The 17,331-nt window shown below is 40.0% G+C and overlaps 1 protein-coding gene and 1 long non-coding RNA gene across 8 annotated transcripts in view; one reads left to right on the top strand and one right to left on the bottom strand.

The window, feature by feature from the left end:
- The window catches only part of LOC148222226 (uncharacterized), a 37,245-nt gene extending 34,147 nt beyond the window's left edge, over positions 1-3,098 (bottom strand). For 4 of the 5 annotated variants that reach the window (XR_015806489.1, XR_015806486.1, XR_015806487.1 and 1 more), the window contains exon 1: positions 3,037-3,078. This is a non-coding gene — a long non-coding RNA (uncharacterized LOC148222226). Of the gene's footprint in view, positions 1-3,036 lie in introns of all 5 variants that reach the window. The other variant, XR_015806490.1, reaches the window with a different exon arrangement.
- A 9-nt stretch (positions 3,099-3,107) lies between these two features.
- CGNL1 (cingulin like 1) overlaps positions 3,108-17,331 on the top strand; it is a 55,733-nt gene continuing 41,509 nt past the window's right edge. Inside the window, exon 1 of one of the 3 annotated variants that reach the window (XM_014874065.2) lies at positions 3,108-3,213. The gene's annotated coding sequence lies outside the window, so the exon portion shown is untranslated. Of the gene's footprint in view, positions 3,214-3,942; positions 4,116-17,331 lie in introns of those variants that run through there. The other 2 variants (XM_014874067.2, XM_088172492.1) reach the window with 2 other exon arrangements.

The raw sequence follows: 17,331 nt of genomic DNA, 5'->3' as shown, positions 1-17,331 counted from the left end.
AGTGTCGAACCAGCTTTGTAAACAAGGACCAAAACCTTCACTTAAAGGCAAGGAAAAGAAAAATAACTGGCTGAGGGATAGGAAAGGAAATGGCAGCCTGCACAGAGATGATATTCTGCATATGACCTAAATCTGTCCTCAGTGCAATTTTAGCTTATTGCTGGGTTTGTATACATTCCTTCAAAAAATACTGGATAACCTTGTACTTTTGCAGTATTCCAGCTGGGCTATGGTTCTTACTGAACAATTCATGTCTGCAGCATTACTGTAACCAAGTACTTGTAAAACTCACGTTCAGAACATACCAAATATCTGTAAGAAACTGTTTGAAAATATGTTTGACTTAAACTACAGTTTCAATGAAACATTGAAACTCAAAGTTCAAAATAAACTTTCCTCAAAGGCTCAAGAAGTGTAGGATAGAGCTCGTGAAAATCCAGTCAAAAATCTTCAGTTTGGGATGCTCACAGCCAATAGAAGTAATTTAGCAATTGTGCTTGTCACATCTTTTTCTTTTTTTTTTCCCCAGCACCCATCTTTGATACAGAAAAATAAAGTTAAATGAAAGAAAGAAATAAAAGAAACAAAAAAACCAAAAATGCCTTGGCATATTTTTCTGAAACTCAGTACAGAACAAGAGAAAGGTTTTCTGAGGAGTTTAATGCTGAGCATGACAGATAGCAACTGAATTGTCTCCTAAGCTGTTACCTGAGACATATATAATGAAAAAAATTAATTACAGACTATATAGTAATGAGTAGTAGTCATCATAGCCTGGTTGTTTTAGCAAAAATTATTTCTTTTTTCTTTTTCTGGTTTGCATCTCAATTCAATGGAAATGTATTATTGTACAACACCATCGATTAACACCGTCTTCATTAACCTTTAACAACGTGAAAATTATAGGTGTATACACCTCTTTAATTAAGTATTTTGTTTTCTATTAAGTGCAATTCCTTCACATCTTACCAAAGTACAGTATAAGGCTGAACAAACTGTCAGCATGTTTCTTAACACTCTAATTGTAATAAAATATAGCCATTATAAATGTCTGTATAATATCTGTGAGTTCAACTGAAATGCTGCCACGCAAGTCACGTAACTGAGGAAAAAAGTTTCACTACTTTCTTTTCTATTCATTCACCAGTTTTTTCAGATGGGGTGAGGGTATAAGCTTCGTGTGCTTTCTCAAAAACAACAGGGAAAGTAGCTAAGTAAACTCTATGCATCTTTTACTCAAACAGTTCCAAGATGATGGGGTTATGTAGAAAAAACGTATATGAAAAACAAATGTTAAATGGCAAAGTATATGAAAGATCAAGATGGCAGCACAAGTTTGGGATGTTCTGTCTCATGAATATATTTTTTGTTACTGCTAAGGGCAGAAAACTCCATAGATCTATTACTTTCTTCTCAATAACCATTATAAGGGAGAATCAGTGAGTTATGTAGACATGCAACACAAGTCTTTACAGACCCTGTCACACTGAGTACTTCCATCCTCCCAGCAAACGCTGCCAGTTACCTGCAAACACCTCACTGGCTGCCTCCTTAGAACTGTTTGTAATTCGTGCAATTCCTGCTGTTAACAGCTCTTTCTACTGATTAACCATCGATATAGTATTTTACCACAAGCAGTTGCTGTCAGACACTACTGTCTCACTGTTCTGCTTTTGACTATTTCTTTCAGGACTCAATAGATCCTTATGGAAAACTGACTTGTAATAATACCGAAATTCATATTTTTAAAAATTCTTAGAATGCATGTAATTTTCTGGTGTGGATTTGTGAGAATTTTACCTTTTTTTTCCCAACACAGAACCCAAAGCTGGATACAGTGCTCCAGCAGTGTTAATACTGATGTTGTATTTGGAACATTACCTTTTCCAGTTGAACCTCTTCTGTTTTTACATTCTAATTAAGACACGGCCATTCTTTACAGAAAATCTATGCCATTATATAAAATTCCATATATATACACATAGTAGTCTTTGCTAATTGGATTTGTTTTCATAATCATGTAACAGTACCAGAGCAGCTCTGACAGAAATTTGAGTAGTGATCTCCAGCCCCGTCGGATCTGAAAAGAAGATATGTTCCTACCCATGCTCCTCCTGTTGAATAACTTTGATATGGCTTTCATGACTCATATAGTAAATTTTTCCTTCTCATGTTGACTGCCCAGCATTTTTCTGTGGCAGACAAGGATATATCACATTTTGTTGTGTTTTTTTCCTCTCTGTAGATTCACTATAACCTTTCTTCTGACAATGCTCCTTGGTTTATGTTGTTAAAACCTTGAGAATAACTTTATGAGCATGGAAAAAACTGTCTGAGGCCCATTGCTTGTGACATGGTTGCAGACGCTGTTTTTTGCGGTTTTTTGGACGACACCTGTGAACCCCAAGTCTGTACCAACTATCTTTCCCTCACTGATGGGTCAGTAAAGATCATCAGAAAGATGCTGCAGTATGGCAGCACTTCAGTTCGTACTGTATGCCTAGAATATTCTGGAATCACCTTGTGGTATTTCCAGTCTAGCTGAAGAGCGTGTGGAAAGCGTCCAAAGTGCCCAGGGCACCAAGGTGTGCCCAGGGGTGTTTGTGACGCTCTGTGGGAGCAGCACGGGCACAATGCCCCGCTGCAGCCCCGCTCTCTGCGCTTCCCTCGCCTCCCCCTCACGGCCAAAGGCGCGCCCGCCCTGCCCCGTCCCTGCGCTGCCTCAGCCCTTCCCGCCGGGCGGGCGGCTCGCCAGCCGCCTCCACACGGCGAGGGAAAACAAACCCGACTGTCAGGCGGCCTCGAGCCGACAGTACCCGGGCCCGGGGCTGGGTTTCTTCTTCAGAGGGCTGTTGAGGCCAGCCCGTTCCGTCCCGGCGCGGTTGGCCGCAGCCCTGGCCGAGGAGGAGCAGGGCGCTGTCCGCTCTGTTTGCGGCTCTAGGTGACTGCCGGGGGGCTCCGGGCGCGCCGCGCGCTCCCTCAGAGAGACCAAAGGCCGCGGGCGGGCGGGAAAGCGGCGGGAACATCCGTGCTCACCTGCGGGAGCGCCCCCCGCCTGGCTCCTCCCCGGCCCGGCCGCGGCGCCCCCTCCCCCGCTGGAGGGGGCGGGCAGTGCGCGCTCGGCTCCGGCGGCGAGGGCGGCCGGCGGGGCAGCGTGGAGACCGGCGCGGAGTTCGTGGGGTCCTCCTGCGAGAGAGAGGCAGCTCGGGACGGGTGAGGAGAACGGGAGCGGAGGGGGGCGTTGCCCGCTTTTCCCTGCCGCGATGGCCGGGGCCGGGCGGGCACAGGACTGCGGCGCGACCGGACCAGAGCGCGGCGGGCACGGGAGCCTTCGCCGTGCGGTGCCGCAGGCGCTGCCGCCCGCGGCTGTGGCAGTGGCTCCCGGCGCTGAGGCGCCCTGGGTCGCTGCTTTCCTCAGCTCCGTTAAACACACGCTTTTCCAAAGGCCGAGGGCGCCGGGCCCTCCCGGGCGTGCGGCAAGAGCACGGCGGCTCTGCCTGCGCGACCGGCGGGTGAGGCGCGGGGAGCTGGCGGAGCGCCGGCCGTGCCGGGGCAGCCCTTCCCCCGGGCGCTCCTCGGGGCTGCGCTGGCGAGCGGAGTGGGGCCGCCCCGGGGCGGGCGAGCTCGGCGGCCGAGCGGAGTTGGAGGTGCAGGGAGAACAGACTCTGATAAGTCTGGAGTCCTTCTTGGCTTTTATCTGCGGCCGTCAGGAGCGGGGGTCTGCCCCCCGAGAGGGGCCGGCCGCCGCTGGCCCGGAGCTGCGGTGCCGCAGCTGGAGGTGCTGCTGCCGGCCTTGGGCTCCAGGTGGGCGGGCGGGGCCCGGAGCCCCCGCGGGGCGCTGAGACCGCCTTGCTCGCACGCATTCCTCCGGGGATTCCTGGCATTCCTGGGCGGAGGGCACTCTTGACTTCATCTCCCTTTTATTCCACGAATTAGCGTAGTTTTTGCGAAAGGGTGTGTTCACGTTGTGTGTGTTCTTTTTCATGGGAAAAGTTTCGAACGGCAGTTCTGCCATTTGTTCTTCTTCCAATTAACTTTGCATCTGATATAATTTATATCCTTTCAATTTGATGACAACTTTATGGGGAGATCAGTGCTGCGATAAAGCTTCTGTGGTGAGTTTGCATTAGATTTGCAGTTGACAGAACAGTTGCTGCAGCGTTTATCTTACCCTTGTTTTAGCATGCAGATATTCTTAAAAAACGATCGCAGTGCAAGTTGAATGATTATCAGAATATAAATAGTGGAAACCTCTTGTTGAAAGTTGTCCTATTTTTCTGAACATCTACGCTGTGTTTATCTTGTGTGGAGTCCTAGAAATGAATCCTGTAGGTGAGTCAGAAATCCCCTAAGTGTATCCTGACTTCTGGTACTCCCTTGGGAACTTGGTAGATTCAGTGTCTGACGCCTATGCTGACAACTGTCACATGTCTTGTAGTTATGAATCTCTTTATAGAGCTTGTTTTAACAGACCTTTAAAACTTCTATAAAAATAAAATTAAAATGGCAAAACCAAGCTACTGTTTACTTTTTAAAGGTGCTTTGTAAGAACTTGTTTGACTAGCAATTATGTTTTCTAGAAGTGTCATAGTTGTTGCATTGTCTTGTCTTTTTTTCTCATGTTAGACCCCGGAGAAATGTGCTAACACTCTCTGTGTTCTAAGCCAGATGTGGTTACTGATGATTAATGTAAAAGTGTAACAAGTTGCTGTAAGGTTTTTTTTGTTTTGTTTTTTTGGGGTTTTAAAGTTTTTTTTCTGGACTTTTTTTTTTTTTTAATTAGTTTGAACTTGGGTCTTTTCTTTTGGAAAAAGATAATAAATGGAAATGAAAACTCTCCTACAGTGTTGACGCTTATGATTAACAGTGTAGTAAGCATTATGTTTTAGAAGTTTGTCATGTTATGGAAGGCAATTAAACTGTTTTTTATTTTATGTTATTAATTTTGAGATACAGCTACACTTTTAAAACAGAAAACTCTAAGATAGGAAAGCAATGCTTCTAGTTTTTATTAAAATTCTCTTGGGATATTAAGATATCTTTCATGTAAGAGAAGATGGTTTTTTGTAGCAGACGGTTGTTTGATATTAATGTTTTTTAAAAAATAATCTGAGATAAACAGAAAATGCAGTGCTTCAAATGATGTATCTTATAAAGGGACTGATATTTTTGCATGCTTGTGTTTACAATTTAGAGGTGTTTCTGAACTATGTTAATCATAGGAAAAGTATTCCTAGTTGGCTTACATACACCTTGAATTGCTACTGACATTAACTGTTTCTAAATGCCACCTAAATGCAAATACACACTACAAAGGTAACTAATGTTGTGACAGTACTAAAAAGGCCGTATATTGCTAACCCCCTTGATTACTGAATTTGTGGTGATATTTCCAAGAGCCTGTCTACACCATGAGTGTATCACACAACTGTTTGGGTTTTTTAAATTTTATTACCATTATCTGACTTAGTTACATTTTGCTTTTAAATCTAATGAATCTAGACTGCTTAGGCTGCCTGAATTGCCTCCAAGCAAACCAGCTTATTTTAATTTCTGTTAATTGCATTATTAGATCTCACTGTCATTACTAAAATGTCTGAGAACGCAGTTAGGTTCCCCTGGCAGGGTTTTTATGGGAGATGTTCAATTTAATTTTCTGCAGAAATAGTCTAGTATGTTCTATGTAAGGAATTCTACCTCAATAAAAGAATGACAGAGTTGCAGAAAAGAATTGTTAACAGTTCCTTCTTCTGGTGTAGTTGTGTAATAGGAAGTTGATCTTTCTGGGAGTATTGGTGAAACTGGTTTGTCTGGGTTCTGCAGTGTCATCTGAAATGTGCAGGTGAAACAACCTGACCTCTAATGTGAGTTTTTAAATCTTTTGTCATGGAGCAATGCAAGGTGAACATATATGCTATGAGTTTATTCAGCCTGGATCATAGTGGGCAGATTGTTATTTAAAAATATCTAGTCAAGTATTTTGGGGCCAAATAATTCTGCAGATGTAAAAATTTAAACAAAAGTAGACCATCACAGTTTCATTCTATAGTCTGCTGTTTTACCATTTCTGCTTTTTGAAGTCATAGTGATGATGATGATGATGATGTCATTATTATTAGAGCCTTTTTACTATGGTGGTAACCCGAAATCTATGTATTAATACCAAGCACACAAGCCTGATTATGCAAAACAACATTCAGCCTATGGCAGCATCTACCTATGCTGATAGAAACGAACTGGCAAGAATCTGGTCAAAATCACTGGTACTAACAGATTTCTGAGAAATGGCAATGAAAACTAAAATAATTGGGCATTTTTTTCACTTCTGCACCCTCTCTGTAACTCTGAATGGCATCAGAATTGTGGCAGCTACCTATTGCCCATGTGTTCAGATAAAGCAGGCTTAAGAAATCTGTGTTTCTTCTATCTGTCCCACTTTCTTGTTTTTTTAGAGGTAGGAGGAGGTTATCTTCTACCTCATCAGTTCTGTGATACCTTTCAGAGGCAGGCTTTGCTAAGAATTACATCCTTACAATATTGAGATTAACAAATATTTTGAATGAGGATGAGATTGAGGTTTTGAACCAGGATGAGATGAAGGTGTTAGAATTTCTCTGGTTTTGTTGCTAGGTCTCAACAAACTGTACAGAGGAAGGTGGTACAGACTTGGCACATCTTGAACTTAGGTTTGGTAATTCTGCTTTGAATGCATCTTGAATGATGTGTTGGAAGGATGTGCAAAAACACAATAAATAGGTCGTTTTTACTATTTCTGTTCTTAATTGGAAGAAGAATGGAGAATTCACTTACTGACAATACTACATTATCAGGTTATTGTGTGAGGAAAGGTGTTTTACGTGTCTATGGAGTGTTTATTCCAGGCATGTTTATCGGGAAACACGAACACTTCAGAAACTGCTTTGACCTTGACTCTGAATGGTGTTAAATCAAAATCGTAATATTTTTCAGTATAGCCAAGTATGAAAATTTAATCTTAAACCCAAAAAATTAACACGTTAAGAATGCATGTGCTAAAGATTTAGTGGAATGGTAGTCATGGAGTCGCTACTGTTTGGGATTAGAGCTCACTGTATTTTTTCTGATCTGGTACCATCTCTGCCAACAGAGCTGGCTGCCTCCTTGGAGGAGTTTATCCAAATGTAGGCTTCTAACCTTTCATTTTATGTTAAATAAAGTGGATGGCAAAATTAATAATCAGACATTTCAGGTAAATAGTTTCATTTTTCCAAGAATGCCCCTGAATTTTTAGCCAAATGAAATGTTTTAATTTCTATTGTTCCATTTTTTGTATTTATGAGTTTCATTAACCAGGTTGACAGTATGAGATTTAAAATTAATATTTTGTAATAACTTTTCACATTCTTGATTTTGGTAAAAACAGAGAGCAATGAGGAATAAATGTGATTGGAGAAATCTCAGAAAGCACTTGACTGCAAAAAGCCACTGGGGAGATTGGTAAGACTGGAAGATGCTTCAGTGGTTACCACAGTGGTCCCTTTCTGTGAGGATCTCCAGGCATGCCAGGAGACATGGCCATTCAGACATGACTCTCAACATTCTGAGCATTAGCATATTTTGACTCCAGGCATTTGCAGCAGTTCATAATACTTTAGTTGTATGTGCGTTGCATGCACCATTTAAAAGTAGCAAAAATGTGGACATAGAAGCTAAATGCAGTGTGAAAAGGAGATGTATTGTCTAGGCTGCCCATGCTTACATAGTCATACCAACACGTGTTTGTGTGTTTCTGTGAGTGGATATATAAACTCTCATACACACTTGCAGAAGCCTAGTAAGTAATTGCCAGCCTTTAGGAATGTTTTAACTGTGTTTTGAGTTCTGTTGAAAGATATCTCTAAGAACTGTTGGAGTTTATTGGAATGGGAGATGTATTCATGTACATAAAGATGTGCAAAAGGGGACAGTTATTTGCATTCTGCTTCAACATAAGCATAGTGCAAAAGTAGGGTAAAATTTAAGCTTTTATATAGAGATGGGGGAGTGTTTCCAGTGAGTAAATCAAGCTCAGTATATTTGGTTGGCCTTGTTGAAATTGGTTGGGATATGCCTTCATACATTTATTTACATACCATTAGCTGTTATATACAGGGAGCAAGTGTTCAGCAGTAGCAGCCTTTATTTGCAAGAACAATTGGCATGTAATGTTACATTATAATTCCACAAACACTTGAAGCTTCATAAAGAAGCAGCCCTACCTCTCTCATTTCCCCGGTAATGATGCTATTCCAGTGTGAAGGTGAGAAGTGTGGCAGCTGATGGGAGCTGGTTAAACCTGTGCTCGAAGGGCCCACACCAGGTCACTTTGGCTGCATAGGCTTTGTAAGCCCTTCAAAGTGATTCAGTCCAGCTCACCATGAAGCTCCTTTCCTCTGTGGAGTTTTCTCAGTTCTCTCTGCTGTACTCAGCTTGTCTCTCCGACAGAGTGTGATGATATCATCTTGTCTGGTGGGGCCTGGGCTCAGGGCCTGCGCTTCTGACTGCATATTGAAATTTAAAAACGCATGGCTGAGTTAGTTGAAAGAAACTAAATGAGTGTGAAGCCAAGTGTTTAAAGAATACAATGTAATTAAGACAAAGTTTAACAGTAGAAAACTGGGAGGCATAACTAGCTTGAATACACGTGAAGCTGTGACCTTGTGTTGGCTGTGTAAAAATGACTCCTGCAGCCTATTTTACATGTAGTTTTTGTACTTAAATACTTGCATTTCATAGACATTAACCCTGTTCTGTGTGTGTTTATATAGGTGAGACCTTGGTCTTTGCAAGAAGCTGTATTCATAGTTCATCATGAATTTTGTTCAGGAATAAGTTATGCATATATAATCAAGGTCATGCAAGTTGCATCTGTTGGGTTGCTGTAAAAGTAGTTCCTGTAGACAAGATTATAATTTTTGCATGGGAATAATGAGAATAAGGTCCAGTGAAATGTCACATTTAAAGTGAAGGAAAAATGTTTGGAGTATAGGAATCTTTTATTATTTAATTATGTTAGATAATTTTATAAATGTGTTCCTGAAGCACTTGTAAAACTTCTTCACAAAGTTTGCCCTAGCTGTGCCCATTTCTTTGAGAAAGGCTTTCTAAGAGACTTAACAAACCTGAGATTTTTTGCTCAAGCCTCTAAGTATATGAACAGGATACTCTCTTCTATTTAAACAATGATGATATCATTGGGATGTACTAAGATTATTTCCTTTGGAACAAAATACAGTTTCTAACACTGACAATTGGAGGAAAATGTAATGAAATAACACAGAATCTCTTGTGGAGTAAGTGTAATCATTTCAGATGTTTGGATGCAAACCAGCTATTGTGTTTGAAATCACAAACCTCTTTTAGAATCTGAGTATCCTTGTGTCTCTCAGCTGTATTTTCTGTTAATACATAGCAGATATGAGCATTAAGAATTTGATAAAATAGAAGAGAGTAAATATAATAACATTTCCTCTTAGTGACTTTATTACTTTTTTCCTTATTTTTGACCTATTTTGCAAGTTTTTAAGAAAAATGAGGAAAAATTGAGCGTTATGTGTATATAATCAGCTCTGAAATAAGTATTTATAAGGTTTTGTTGTTCACTTGCTTTTTTGAAGTTTGTAAATATTAATTGTAGTGCAGTAGTGTCAGATACTCACAAGATAACCCCAGTAATTGTATCCTGTTAGTGGCAAAACCCAACTCATTCAGGAGCTTTATCTGAGCCTGTATGGGAGATGAAAGAGTTGTGTGGCACAAATACACTCAGTTTGTGTCCACACAGAGCTTGTCCCACAGTAACCATTAATAAACAAGTGCAGCCCCCATCTCCCTGCAGTCACTTAACTGCTGTCACAGTCTGCACAACCTGGGACTGCTCACTACAGATCACACGAATTCCTGTCTTGGAACTGTATTTCAGATACAAGTTGACTTCTGTTTTAGTATACTTTATTGTGTTTGATTTTGTTTCTGACTCCCTTTTGTTTATGATTTAGGAAAATCTGGAAACATGACTTCTGTAAAGAAAAAGAGAACTCTTAAATAATGATACAAAGTGTATAATGATAATGCAGTGTTAATAGTTTAGAACATTACATGAGAAATGTGGAGGTTTCTTAGCATTTTCATCATAAAGAAAATTAATACTTTACTTTTCACTCAGTAAGTGAAGTTAGCAGGTCATGTGTTGCTTCCTCTGGGGATAAATCCTGTAAAATTATGACTGTATGAATTCATACAAAGCAGATAAAAATTGGATATATGTATTATGTCCTTGTTTTCAGTAAAACTCTGAAAATTTTTGAGACCTGAGTATCTGCTAAAATGTGTTGTTGTTGACTTACAGCCATTGAAGCAGGTTTTAATTTGGAAAAAAACCCCAACCACCTAACAAATAAGCCAACAAAACCTGCTAGTTGTCACACAGCTCAAGCATTTGGCTGATCTGTCGCATACTTTCATAGGACTAACAAGATGTTTTACATTTCAGACACTTGAGACTTCCTCACACACAACATTTTTCAGCCAGAGGGAGGATGAGCCCAGTTGTAAGCAAGTGAACAGTATCTTTTGCTCTAAGTGCTTTTAATTGTTCCTTCTGCTGACAGTCTTTATTACATGCAGCCTCTTCCTCTCCTTGGAAAGGTAGCTACTAATATTCTGTTTTGCTGGCTGACTCTGAATAATGTTGTTTAATACCTGGGTGGAACTGAAACTGAAATTCTTCTTTAAGGCAGCAAACCCAAAGATCATCCACTTTGCTCTACTGCATTTTGGGAGAAATTGATAAAATAATATCTATAATGCATACTAACCAAAGCATGACTACTGGCTTTTACTAACACCTATGGAAGAAAGATATTGTTTGGAATTTTCATCCTGCAGGAAGTTCTAACTTGTCATCTAAAGGCTGCCATCTGAAATCAGAAAAGAGAGTGGTATTTTTCACAGAGTAAAAATAAAAGCAATTAATTCAGAAATGTTGAAGTACTTCCTATAAAAAGGTATTTCTCTGGGTCAGTGTTCCTGGATGGACCTCATTTTTCATTATACACCCAAAGCTATATGACTTCCATATTTAATCACAGCTTGGTCAAAGGAAAAAAAAAATAACTCATGTTACGTTTGTGGAAAGCACAGACCTACCTGGCTTCTGGCTGGGGGCTGGAATTGCTGCTCTCAGGGAGGCCTGCAGGGCCCAGTGCAGTGTGGGTGTGTGCTCCTCCAGCATCTGCTTTTCTCCATGGGCACCGTGCACAGCTTGGGCTGGCAGTGGCTGTGAGTCCCCGTGCAGAGCAGGGCAGGGCTGGATGTACAGCCCTGGAACCGCAGTGGGATGCAGCAGCTCGAGCTCTCCTTCCCTCTGTGCACTGCAGCAGTTTCTAATGCAGGTGCATGGGGACACTGGGGTAAGGTGGTGCATGGCATCTACTGCTAAGTGCCTTTAGATGAAGTGTTTTTGGAAAAATACAATTTGCTAACTTTTAATGAAATATGTGAGGCTCATTCTGCTTCCAGTGATAGCTTAGCCCTGTCTTGGATGTGGAAGAGATGCTTTGATTTGGTCTTGTGTCTGTGTGACCCCGAGCATAAGTCCTTGCAGTCTAACACTGGTGTATGGAGCTGGGGAAAGTGCATGTTGTGTGCCTTAGTTCACAGGAGCTCCTGATTGTTTTCAAGTGTAGAATTTGTCACAGTATCTTTCCTTCCAACAAGTAGGAAGAAGAGATGGGACATGAAGCTTTTGGGCTGGTTGAAAAGGGAATGAGTATTTGAAAACTCAGTGGGTTTGTTTTTTATTTAATTTATGGAAATTTTAGGTAGGTCTTTGATGCTGACATCAGAAATGCCGACAGCAATAATAAAATAAATCTGAGTAGTTTTTTTTTCCTCACTGATGCCTGCAGATATAGAATGACATGATATATTGTAGAAAATCCTTTGTTATAGGCCTTTTGAAAGTTTTGAATTTTTACCACTAGACAGGGAGTGGCAGTTTACAGTTTACAGACAGGGCTGGGGAAAAATAAATGGTGACAGTTCATTGTATACTGTAATTATCATAATTTTCTTTCTAATAATTGGGGGGAGTAACTGCCACATGTGCTATAAATATAATTTTATATTGGCAAAATACCTCAAGTAGGAAAAAATCTTAAATGAGAGTAAGGAATCTGCTGGAAAGATGGCAGGCTTGTTTCAGATGTCTTTCTATTGCTGGATATTTTCAGTTTGCTCTTAAATGAGTTTTACCGTCTTTTTTACAGCCCCATATATAGAATTTAAAAATTGCACTTTTCTCCCTTCTGCTTTCTGCAAGCAGTAGATCAAATAAACTTATCCTACTCCAGAGCTATCTTCCACATGGACTGAAAGGGACAGCAACCCAGGCCCATTTCTCTTTGGCAGAAGCATGTAGGTAGGATTGACAATGATGAAATTTCCCCTCATTCTTGCAGGACATGTTTGTGACAATGTTTTCCATCAAGTGTGAAAACACTACCATTTTGTTCTTTCCATGAATTATCCTGTCTGCTTCCTTTTCTTTACCCTCACGCGGTATGTAAGTTTTCCTTCCTCTTCTCTCATAGTTATTTCCTGTCCTTTTTCCATAACACTGTCATTTATTATTGACCTAACAGCCACTTTGTGTGATGTTGCTGATACTTTCTGAATAGTCAGCTGCACAGAGAATCCATTATTTAGCTTGGAGAGCAAGCTCAGTGTTATGTGAGGCTAGAGAACAAATTTTATAGTTCCTTCCTGTCATTTACCTGAAGTAAACATTCATAAATTGTTACATCCTGCTTTTTCAAAAAAGACACTGATTAAGTAATATGGATCATGAGGACTTTTTATTATGGTAATAAAATTTGGAAATAAATTACATGGAACCAAATATTATTTGTAATTTAGCCTGAAAGAATTTAAAATTTTCAGAATTCTTGAAGTTCTCTCTTCCAAAGAGGAGATGGGGGTTTGCTCTCATCTTCCTTTAATGGAAAATCTTCAGGTAATCCAGTTTTAGGAGATTCAGGATTGTGATATTGGATGTGGGGGAGTTCCTAGTTTTTTGACATTAAGACAGCCAGGGAGGAGTCCTAGAGCCATAAGAAAAGTCAAATCTCTTTTATTCTTCCATAAGCCCTCACTAGATGTGTGCAAAAGGAGCATATGTGAGGCAATGCCTTTGAAGGATGTGTGGCTCATTCGGGAGGCCAGGGAACACGTCCATTGGTGGGATAGTGTGTCCCCCCACGCTGGGCACCATCTCTGCCTGGACTGTGCATCCTGGCAGCCCTGAGTGTCTGTCTGTCTGTCTGTCTGTCCAGGGCAGGTGCTCACTGGCTGGAGCACAAGGTGGGATGTGAGGGGGTGTGAGCAGGATACAGCAGAGCAAGCTTCTCATGCAGAGTTTGGCATTTAACAGAATTGGGAAAGCAGTTTTTCTAAATAAATCAGTCTTGTAGATCTGGCTAAAGCAGAACTGAAATGGGTGGTGGAAACAATTCCATGCCTTTGTGATGCTGTAATGTTCTGAAGGGAAGAGACATGTCTGGCACAGGAGCATGTTTCTCAAAGGCACTCTTTTCTGCTCATGTTGTCAGGGAGAGCAGCCAGGGTTCCACATGACTGAGGTTTTCTTTTTTGTAAGGCAGGTCTCACATAGCTCCTGTTAGCTAGCTAGAAAATAGCTGTGAAAGGAAATGTTTTTAAGGAATTAGAAAAAAAGGTTTTCAGCTGTTAAACCTTCAGTGTTCATCTCCTGTGGTTCTTTGTAGAGTATCATATCACCACTGAACAACGAACTGCCACAGAAGAACATGCAGAGTATTGGATTTTCAGATGTGAAAACCTCTGCTGACAAGTTCTCTTTATAAACAAAAATGTCATCGTTTCTATTTTTGGCAAAAAGAAGTTGTTCAGAAAGATGAAACCATTTCTGAGTAATGATAAAATGTGGGACTTCCATACTTACTGAAGTCAGTATGAAGTCTTATTTTAGGAATAAATCTCAAAACTGGAAGGCTTGAGCAGCTTTGAGTGCCGATTTTGTTTATTTGTTCACAGAAGTTTTTAACAATTGCTATCCCTGACAATGCAGTTAAAACACAAATTCAGTTTGAAATTTTCTGTTCACCTCAAGCAGTCCAAGGCCATGTTGCAGACAAAATAAGGTGATCCCATCATTCTGTGGTACCTTACTTGCTGACTTGATAGCAACATGCTGATGATTGTATGCCCTTGACTGTATTATCTTTTTTAGCAAGTAGAATATTTTCAAAAGAAAATAATTTATTGAAGTAGTCTTTTCTTATGTCTTGATTAATTTGTATGTGATGTTGCAATGACACTTGCTTCAAGATAGGAGGCAAGAACTGGTTTTATAATAGAATGGTAGTCTTTCACCTAATTAAAATTTTAATTGAGTAATTGCTTCTACTTGCTGAAAATTGTATTTTTGAACTCTGACATAGCAAATAAAATTACTAGCAAGACTGTATTGTTTAAAATTTAAAGAATTACTTTGGTATAAAACCTGGAATTAGGATTTCTATAATTCTCTATTGCAAAAAAGGCTTCTTAATTTTTTAGATAACTACAAGTATGTAAGAAGGAGCTGCACAAACAGGGAAATTGCTTTCCCAGCTGCCATTTAAATATCTAACCTCTTTTCCTAAGCTGAAGGGTAAACAGACTGTTTTGTCATAACATTTGAGGGCTTCAGCAGTCTTAGAGAAGATTAAAAGCGGGCAGTTGTAGCTGTCAGGGTCCCCAGCTGTCAGCTCCTGCACTGGATCAGATGTCAGGATTTCAGTCGGTCACAGCACGGGGCACAGGCTGATTTCATTTACCCGAGGATGCCAATCTGCAGTTTTTCATGGCTGAGGTGTGTACTCAGCCAGCAGAATTTTCAGATGTTCTCATTTTTGACATGGTGACATCTGTCAGAGGAGTGGGGCAGACAGATGGGAGAGGAACAGCTTCAGTCCTCTTATCCTCCTGTGTTGCTGTAACCCTGCCAGAGCCTGAGATGTGACTGTACAGTGTGTGTGCAGAATGACTGTAACTGTAATTAATCAATTTACATAGTTTCAGGATTTCCTCAGAAAGGCTGTGTGTGACGAAAGCCAGTAATGCTTTTTCTTTAATTTACAAATGCTTACAAAATTGCAAAACCACTTTATTGTGTATTGTAAAACAACTATTTGATATTATGTAGTTCATGTGAGTATTACCCAATGCAGCTCAACATCCTATAAATAGGAATTCTATGTAAAACCTTCAAATATTTGAACAGTAGAGTCCTCTGTCATGTTTTCTTGATGTCATGGGAATTCATAAGTGTAATCTTTTTTTCACAGTTCCAGAAAGATAAAATGTGTTATTTTAAAAATTGTTTGCTTAGCTCTTCTATATCTACAAGGCTTTATCCTTTTGTACAGTAAAATTAAGAGTTTTATGAGTACAATGCACGTGAAGAAGACAAAACCACATACTTCTTTATGGTTTTAGAGACAAATTAAACATATGAATTCAAGGTAGATTAGCCTAAATATTATTTCCCCTATATAGTAAGGGGGTTGGTGTTTTGTGGTTATTTTTGAGGGGATGAGGATTGTTTGGCGTTTTTTTCTGGTTATTTAATATTTTTAGCAACTTCGCAACAAATTTGAGAGCACTGCTTTTGCAGTCACCCCAAACACACATTTGTCATGTATTGCATATCTGTTCCTTGTGCTGATTGATGTAAATACTTTTTGTTTTTTTGGCTTTTAGGTTTATTTTTCTTGACTCCTTTTTATGTTTTTTAGTTGTTACCATTATTGACAAATTCAGATAAACTTCACTCTTTTTATAAGTCTGCTAACACAGCTTGAAGGTATAGTGTAAAATTTCATATACTCATTAGTTTGTTTTAGTGGCATTTCTAATCTGGCTGGGATTGCTGAGTGGAGAGCTTTTTGTAAAGATGTTCACATACTCCTCCACTCCAGATGAGTGCTACCAGCTATGTGTAAATCAGGGGTCTCTCTCAAACACTCACATGCAAATGTGCCATGTGAGACTTTGATTTATAAACCTGCTGCTGAGGAGGAGCTGGAGTTGGTTTTTAGAGAGGAAGAGGTTATTGAGGGGAGCTTTCCTGCTAGGAGGAAGAATTGGATGGAAATTAGTGTACTAGGAATATTGAGCCAAACTTTTTCATTTGCTGTCAGGAAAAAATGAGATCTCTGCTCTTGACTAGGATCTAAGGGAGGTGGTTCATGCTGAGATAGACAAAAGAGTGAAACTGGCTGCAGAGGATTGTTTTTCCATGAGACATCCTGTTGTTTTGGTTTCCTCTTGCTGATTACCATCACTTAGTGATCTTGGGTTTGTCAGGCCTCAGTGATGACTCAACTCCCCAGCTCAGTTCAAAAGTTTATTCCCTCCAGGTTTTGTACCAGTCCCACAGTCTTGTGTTCCATTCTTTTATAGACACAGCTCGTACTGTCACTGCACTGCCTCTGCCTTTAGATACTTGGCTCATAATCTGCAAGAGACAGTAAAGTAAATCTGCCTGCAAACCCTGTTACCTGTTAGAGAAAGAAAGAATGGCATTTAACCTTTAAAACACAGGTAGGGTTGAATTTATTGTTTTCTAGATTGAAACAGTTTTGGCACATATAGACTGGAGTTAGCATTTCCATTGGATCTGAAAAAGACACTGTCAGCCTTGGAAATACCAGCAGTGTGTTTCCATTTTTGCTGCTCAGCAAAGTGTCTTGTTTTAAAATAGCAACTGTAGTTTTTTGGAACAAGCTTGCATTTGGGAGATTGTTAAATTAATCTGTAGGAAAGTTTATTCTTAGGGGCAATAATGAAATAATAAATGAAAAAGTTTATTGTCAGATGCCATTAGAAACAAATATTGTAACCCAAGTACGTAAAAACCACAACTCAGAGGAATGAGGATATTGACCTTCCCTGCAGTGCTTTGCTTACCTGAAACTCATAAAACCTAAAACTGCCTGGTTGTGTTTTGCTCTCCTGGGCTTTGTTTAAATGTTAATATGACTGGTACTAAATGTTGGCTTTAAAATGATCACTGGTTTGTGAAGGGTACAGTCTTCAGTAAATACAGTGGAAATAGCCAAAAGTCATGCTTTTACCCAAAAAATTGTACCAGAGTTGCTTATATTTGAAGTAATTTGATTCCAAAGCAATGAGCACCAACTCTGTGAAGGTAACATTCATAAAATAACATGGCATTGGTTCAGAATGTATTAGTCTGACATTTGTCTTTGTATCCCAGTGTATTTGCTT

Source organism: Sturnus vulgaris, chromosome 13 (assembly GCF_052056855.1).
Source record: "Sturnus vulgaris isolate bStuVul1 chromosome 13, bStuVul1.hap1, whole genome shotgun sequence".
NCBI classification, from domain to species: Eukaryota; Metazoa; Chordata; class Aves; order Passeriformes; family Sturnidae; genus Sturnus; species Sturnus vulgaris.
This window is presented reverse-complemented; position numbering and strand designations above follow the sequence as displayed.